Source organism: Limulus polyphemus, unplaced genomic scaffold, assembly GCF_000517525.1.
Source record: "Limulus polyphemus unplaced genomic scaffold, Limulus_polyphemus-2.1.2 Scaffold438, whole genome shotgun sequence".
Lineage (NCBI taxonomy): Eukaryota > Metazoa > Arthropoda > Merostomata > Xiphosura > Limulidae > Limulus > Limulus polyphemus.
In genome coordinates this window covers 111,376-119,316 of record NW_013666048.1, presented here as the reverse complement: position 1 = coordinate 119,316, position 7,941 = coordinate 111,376, and the positions used below count along the sequence as shown (strand labels likewise).

Here is a 7,941-nt window from a genome sequence, read left to right as displayed (position 1 = left end):
AACAGTGGAGGGATATGGGTCTGGAGAATGCCTCACCAAGAGTTTTGGCTCAACAGATTGCAACCAACTGTGAAGCATGGTGGTTTGGGTTGGTGGGAGATCGAGCTTAGTGGAGTGCGATGGCAACATAAATTTTGCGAAATATTGGAAGAAGGACTCTTGCCACTTTATTCCTCGGGTTTCGTGGACAAGAACACAACGTTGTTCCAGGAAGATTGAGCACCGTGTCACACTGCTAGAAACATCCAAAAGCGGCAGGAAGAAAATGGTATCCAGTAGTTGCCCTGGCAGAGCCAATCTCCTGACATGAACCCCATCGAAAACTTCTGGGCCATACTCGACCGGCAAGTCAACAAACAACAAAAAAAACCAACTTCGAAGAGCGATCTACACCAAGTTTTGAAGCAAGAGTGGGCGAAAATCCCATAATCTAAAATTGACGAGATGATTCTCACGATGCCTCAAAGAATCAACGAACTCCACGAAGCGAAAGGAAGATCTACTAGTTATTAATTAAATTATAAATATATCAATTCATGTGAATATGACTGAAAACTTTCATTTTTTCTGAAAAGGTGGTGTCTATTTACTTGTGACCACGCTGTGTACATGTGTGTTTAAAAACAAATTATTTTATTTAAACTCTTAGATAAAATCTACTTTTTATGCAAAATTAACTCATAAAACTACATTTTTATGCTACAGGGTAATATTCTTTTATGAATTATGATTAAAGAAATAATACCAAACAATTATTCGATTTTAATTTAAAATGATAAGTCATATAATTTGTGATCTTTGTTTCCATTACTTTGAATTAATCAGTACAAAATACCTTTTTAGCTTTCGTTTTCTTTCTTTTCACCACTAACAACTGTAATTATGTTTGACAACCACAGATACTATGATTTATGCACTTTTGTCTCTATGGAAACGAAGTAATAATCCTCCAACAAATAAAAATGTTAGTAATTCCTATGAGAACAACATTTGCAACAAGGCCATGGATACATCGATTTTTACAGTCTTCATTTCATATGTATATAGATTTGTTAGTTTTTTATAACTAAATGTGATAACCTGTGATATTTAATGTTTTTCTGTAACGCTATAAATCTTGTATTAGTTTTGGATTATGAAAATTCATTACAGTGCTCATCACATTTTTTATTGTTAGTATATACAAAAAATAATGTTTTAGATTCTTGACCGATACACATTATAAACATAATCGAAAGACAATATAAATAATAAGAAATATTAGAGATGGTTTGTTTGTTTATAATTAAGCACAAAGCTGCACAATGAGCTATCTGTGCTCTGCCCACCACGGGTATCGAAACCCGGATTCTAGCGTTGTAAGTCTGCAGACATACCGCTGTGCCACTGGGGGCATTAGAGACGGAAAATCAGTAAAACAAAGAAATTAAAACATGTTGGAGACAAGTTGAAAGAGATAAAGAAAAATACATTATAATAAAATAAATGGAGAGAGAGAGAGTGAAATATAAATAAATATTGTGGCCAGTTTTAGGTTCAAAATGATAAGTGAACAAGTTAAATTGATTTGGTTTATGAACGAAGTTGACGGGATAGACTACTACACTGTCTGACACGTGCTTTAAGTGGGTCAACAGAATAAGGGAGAGAGGAGACACCCGGCGCACAATTTTCTCAATTGACCTAGTTTTCTGCTTAAAATATTGATTTTATAAACAAAATAAAATATATACGATTGTACTTACTAAAATATTTAATTTGTAGCAGTATCTAAAAAAAAACAACAAATGTATATAAAACAGAGCTACCAAGACATCTCAGCTTCATATTTATTTAAACTCGCACTGATCCCTCAACCAGAGGTACGCAAAGTTCGTACAATGAGTATCTGAGTTTCTCCTAATAATAATGCAAAAGAATCTCTAAAATAAACTTAAAGACAATTGAATAAAGATAATACATCTTATTGGTGTAAGAAAGTATATGAGTTGGCAACGTTGACACCACTGTGACTGGTTTGCTCAAGATTGCTTCAGCCAGTTTCATATACTCGTTTTTTCTGTTTTTGTTTTTTTGCTATAGTGCAGGATGCACTAAATCAAATTTAGTAACATATCAGTCTACAATAAAAATAAAACGAAAAGATAGAGACAACTGTATAAGTGAATAGATGCGTGACAATGCTAGGGACAACACCAGCGTTGATACTGCAATAATAGTAACAATACTATAGAGGTGGAGGGTTCTTGTTGGAACAGTTTAGGAGTAAAGTCGGGAATCACAGGTTTAAATTCAACAGAGTCTGCGTTTTATAAACATTTATTTCAGTCTCGTAAATTGTTTTTTTGAGATTTAATCGGTTAGAAACCACTAAAATAACAACAAAATCCTAATTATCATCAATGGAAAGAAAGCAGCAAATACGTCTCGCTACATAATTTAAGCTTTATGTTTTAAAATTTTGCTTGCAGTTTGGGATTACCAATACTTTATAAATAACTATAATTTGAAGCTCAAATAATAAGAGCATCAATTCGTCAGCAAGGTAACTTCAAATTTAATAGCGCATGAATAAAGTTTGTTTTTGAATTTCGCGCAAAGCTACACGAGGGCTATCTGCGCTAGCCGTTCCTAATTTAGGAGTGAAAGACTAGACAGCTAGTCATCACCATCCACCGCCAACTCTTGGGCTACTATTTTGGTATAGTTATTATTTTACCAACTAATAATGGGATTGACCGTCACGTTATAACGCTCCCACGACTGAAAGGGCGAGCATGTTTGGTGGGAGGGAGATTCGAACCCGCGACCATCAAATTGCGAATCAAGCGCTCCAACCACCTGGCCATACACGAATAGAGAGAGACAATCATTTACAGTTACTGATATCGTATTAATTGATCATGATAATTTTAAAAATACTGTCGAACGTTCATTTTAAAATTTTCGGCTAGGTTTTTACCTCAAGCCTTAGGTTTCGCATAAGACTGCCAAACAATGTAATTTCCGGTTATCAGGATTGACTGATAATGATATTAACTCAAACAAATTAAGATACTGATGAATGATTCAAAGTAGATTATATAACAACAGTCAGACAATTTGATCAATGAGTCATAGAGAAAAAAAAATGTAGAAAAAACGTATATTTACATCAACTTGGATTGTTTTGATGTGAACATAGTAATATGAACATTTAATTACAATATTAATAAGTACAAGTATTTTTTAGGAAACAAGTTTTTTATCTCTAAGTTATTTAAAGAAAAATTTAATATTTACTATCACTGTATTTAATAAGCATTAAGGCTGAATGCTTTATGAAACAAGAGTCAAGACAATTTACTTTTAAGCAAATCTATACACATTCAGTGCTCAGTGTTTTCCCACTCTTTCTACCTTTTCAAATACAAATAAGTAAGGTACAATCTTACAAGACAAGCCGAACAACGTTAATTACATGCAAAGAAAAACATAATAAATAAAATGAAATACAATAAATTTAACACAATGACCCCCTTAGTTATAAACTTTAATATTTTTATGATTATGTCTTCAAGTTCAATAGCTTTGCACTCTGAAGTCAAAATTAAACCATAGTGTCCAATTTTAATTATATACTTTACTCGTATCTTGAGTGTTATGTAGTTTCTTCACCACAGAAAATATAACTTACTTTTTATTATGCAGCGCTTCTGAGCGTACCAGTAGTTTACTTTAATAATAATCATTAGGCTTTTAATCTGTAAGATTTTCAAAGAAGAGATAGTTACATAATCAAACGATTAAAATTAAAAATACTAAAACAAGTATTCAACGTAAAGAGCCTTAGAATAAACATTTGTGAAAATATAAATAGGTTATTGTTTTAATAATTCTATACTCATTATTTTAATACACGATATTCACAACATCTCTACTCTAGTAAAGTAACTAAAAGTAAAAGAACAAAAAGACATGCTTACCGTGTCAAAAACATAGCATTTGGCACATCACTACATCATGTGGTATCACTACAACGAACCAAACGAGGCGTCATCGGTAAAGCACTAACACTAGTAACAGTAATATTAGGATTTAACCTTCTGTATCTAAAACTATTTAATATAATTTTTGCCTTTTATAATATTTCAGCATCAGATTCATTGCCCATAACCTTTGAAATAAAAATTTTTGTACGTCAGACACACGACCTTAATCCTATATTATGATAAGTACTGAAGTACAGGGCCTATGAGAAGAACGTTATATGAAGCGATGACGATACTAGAGCGGCATCTTGCGTCTAGTGAACATAAGATTTTCGAAACAAAATATTTCTTAACAGTTATCTATTAGTAACTGAATTAGAGTTTATTTTTTTCTTTTCAAAAATCAGAGTTTTAGTATAATTTTCAGCACTAGTTTACTGCAATAAAGATATGTCTCACGAGAAAATTTATTTATAGAAATAGAAACTCGATTTCTATAGTTTCAGTCATTTGTAAAGCTATTTCAGATTTTTAAACTCTTCAGTAGTTTCTAATTAGATACATAGTTTCATATATTTAACTGTATTGAGATAGTGTACGAATAAAAATAAATATAACTCTCTATGTTTTAGCCTGGTGATCAGGACGCTTAACTCGCAATTTATGGTTTACAGGGGGAGCGGGGGAGGGTATAATGTGACAATCAACCCCATTTTTCGTTGATAAAGAGTAGCCGAAGAGTTGGCAGAGGATAGCGTTGACTAGCTAGCTTACCTTACCTCTAATATATCACTTTTAAATTATGGACGGCTAGCACAGATAACTCTCGAGTAGCTTTGTGCGAAATTCATTAAAACAAACAAAGTACATCTTTTCATTTGGTTAAAGTGTGAATGAAAACATTTTTATGCTAATTAAATATTATTGACATTCATGAATAAGGTAAATTATTATTTCTAATTCTGTTATTCTTACTCATTTGAGCGTTCTAATTCAAATTTTGAAAAGTTTTGAAGACAGAATCTTGCTGTTTTGACCAGTGATATAACAAACGCCATATTACTAAGGAATCTGCACTGCAGCTTGAAACTTTGAACGATTTTAATGAAACAGGTTAGACTAACAGAGCTAACCAATTCTCGACGTTAAAGCAAACATTCAGTGTCGTTGGTATCAACCAACATACGAAGTACGGATCGTTAATCATTAGTGACTCTAAAGTACACAGTACCATGCCAGCGTGTTGATAACGGGCTGTAAAGTAGATAACTAGATAACCTAGAAGCAGGTTTTGCATTAAGTTTGGAAAGCTGTCTATTGTATGATATCGAAGAATTCGAGCTTATCATAGCAAACTTGAAGTGTTCAAAATAGAAAATTATTTTTAACGAACCAACCATAAAATTAATCAAACCATTCCCAAAAATTCACCACAAAAAACAAGTAAATCGGCATAGACGGAAATAGTCAAACTTTGTTAAAGAACTAATAATTGAAAATTATACAGATATTTTCCCCTTTACATAAACAAAATTGTTTGCTTATGCTACTAAAACAGTAGGTAGAAAAGTACAAAGCTAGTTTTATAGAAAATATCTAAAGTGAAATCAGACAAAAGTGTATGTGTTGGGTTATACAACAGATAATTCTTGAATAAGACCATTAGTGGTCCCGAAACATAGCTATTTTAAAGTATCTTATATTATACAACATACTCTCGAGAAAGGCGACATGATGATTTTAGTGTTTTATGTGGCGTATCTTTTAATTTTTCTGGTTCAGACAAGGCTCAGTACAGATTTTCCAAGTACAGGCGTTATAAAGCAATTTGCACATTTCTATAAAAAGCTGGTTCTAATTGAGAAGGCACCCAGTAGCTCAATGATAAGTCTAAAGGCTTGTAATGCTAAAAACCGGGTTTCGATACCCGTGGTAGGCACAGCATAAATAGCCCATTTTGTAACTTTGTGCTTAGCTAGAAACAAACAAACTAACTAATCGAGAAAAATAAAGTTGAACATGTCGTTACAGGAATTAAAGGAAAGATTCAACATTTAGAATAAAAAATAAAGTGGATACATTACATTTTTTTTAAACGCACCAAAAATAGCATCACGTTGGCTTCTTTTTTTTTTTATCGCGAGCCTAAAGCGGTTTCGAACTGTTTGTTTATCACATTCAAGGCATTGAGTACTATAACTTTGTAGCATGTACGCTTGTGTCACTTTAAGTTTTCAAATTACATCTCACAGAAACCATTTTCAATGTACTTATTTTGTCGTTACACAGGATGAAATAATATTTCTTAAAGCACAACATTTTATTTTGTTTGTTTGTTTGAAGTTAAGCACAAAGCTACATAATGGACTATCTGTGCTCTGCCCACCACGGGTATCGAAACCCGGTTGCTAGCGTTGCAGTCAGCAGACATGCTGTTATGCCACTGGGGGGCCAACATTTTATTACATAAAAACGAAACTAAAAATTATTCTCAATTATTATTACCTTTCCCAACTATGCATATTAACCAAATCTGTAGTCTTATTTTAGTAACGAAAAATCTCCATCTCATATCATCATTCATTCTTTAATTAGTAAGCTTATACACTCAAATATGTATATATATATATATCCGTGTTTGTGTAGTGCTTTGAATTTTTTGCAAACTTCGCGTCTTTTATGGAAGCAAACACTTGGTTTCCATTTAATCTCTAGAGAGCACAGCATACAACAGAAACCAGGATAACATTGGTTCTGTGAAAAGACAAAGACAATTAATAAAATGTGAAGAGAATCCCTTAATTGTACATTTAAATATTTTACAATAATAAAAGGGAAGAAAAACAAAAAACAGGTAACGAAAATAAAATTCTATGTCTAGGAAGAGAGTGTACAAAAATTGAAGTCATAGCTTACTGAGCATCAAATTATTGTTAAAGTACTAAAAACGTGTTATGCTGCACAACTATGCAATTTGAACTTAATACTTTCAAACAAAATAGGATAAAAACTGAAAAACGTAACTTTAAATGGTTACAACTATAAACTATAACTCAGCCATATGGATTGTAATTACCTCTAGTAGAAGTTAGCTTTATTCTGAATAGAATAGAAAATTGAATTTTAATATACTAAAAGAGTATAGTTAGGGATAATAGAAGCTCTCCATCAACATCGATGAGAGTTACACAACCATAATTACTGCAAACATATAGTTAATCAACATTACACGAGACTCAAAGTAATAATAGAAGGCCACATCTATATTTCCATAAAGGATGGGGAGCGCAACTTAATTAAACAACATGTAAACAAAGTGTTAAAAAAAATAAACACACTCGTCAGCCATAGCTGGCTCATTTTCATATGAGAACAGAGACGGTAAGATTAGATTACATTATGCACACTGCTTGAACTTATATATAAAAATTGGGATCAAAATAGCTTACACACTTTAAATGTTTGTACCACACACAACAAGTTCGTTTTTAAAATAAACTAACCTCAAAAGTTGTTATAATTTATCTTCTACAGTTCGCTGAAAGAACATAAGTTCGGAAGGCTCCGTGCACTAATAACCGCCTGGCTTTGTGGTTGTTGTGTACAAGGTGTTCACCTTACGGCAGGTCAGTGAACTTGAATCTATGCACACTTCCGATGTCAAAAGATACGTACTCATATGTGGAATATTTATATAAAAATTGTCTCCGTAACTTTGTATTTATTATAATTTATTGCATAAAACTAATTTGAAAGCAGAAGTGCATATAAAATAACTTTTATTGCTCGATTTTACGTTTCTCTCGGTTTGTATTCGAATAAAAATGTTAGGGGATCAATATTTTCGGGCAGTCAGTGAAAGCGAATGTTGATCTGTTCGATCAAGTATTGCGATCAATCGTATGGACTAAGTTTGAGATAAGGTTAACATAGAAAATTAGAATTATAAGTACTTCTATTTTTATAAAGT

The 7,941-nt window shown here is 32.3% G+C and overlaps 1 protein-coding gene across 3 annotated transcripts in view; it reads right to left on the bottom strand.

Moving 5' to 3' along the window:
- Nucleotides 1-4,222, bottom strand: part of LOC106458272 (cyclin-dependent kinase-like 1) — a 37,942-nt gene extending 33,720 nt beyond the window's left edge. For 2 of the 3 annotated variants that reach the window (XM_022384423.1, XM_022384424.1), the window contains exon 1: nt 3,966-4,221. The gene's annotated coding sequence lies outside the window, so the exon portion shown is untranslated. Of the gene's footprint in view, nt 1-3,965 lie in introns of all 3 variants that reach the window. The other variant, XM_022384425.1, reaches the window with a different exon arrangement.
- Nucleotides 4,223-7,941: the final 3,719 nt, after the last annotated feature.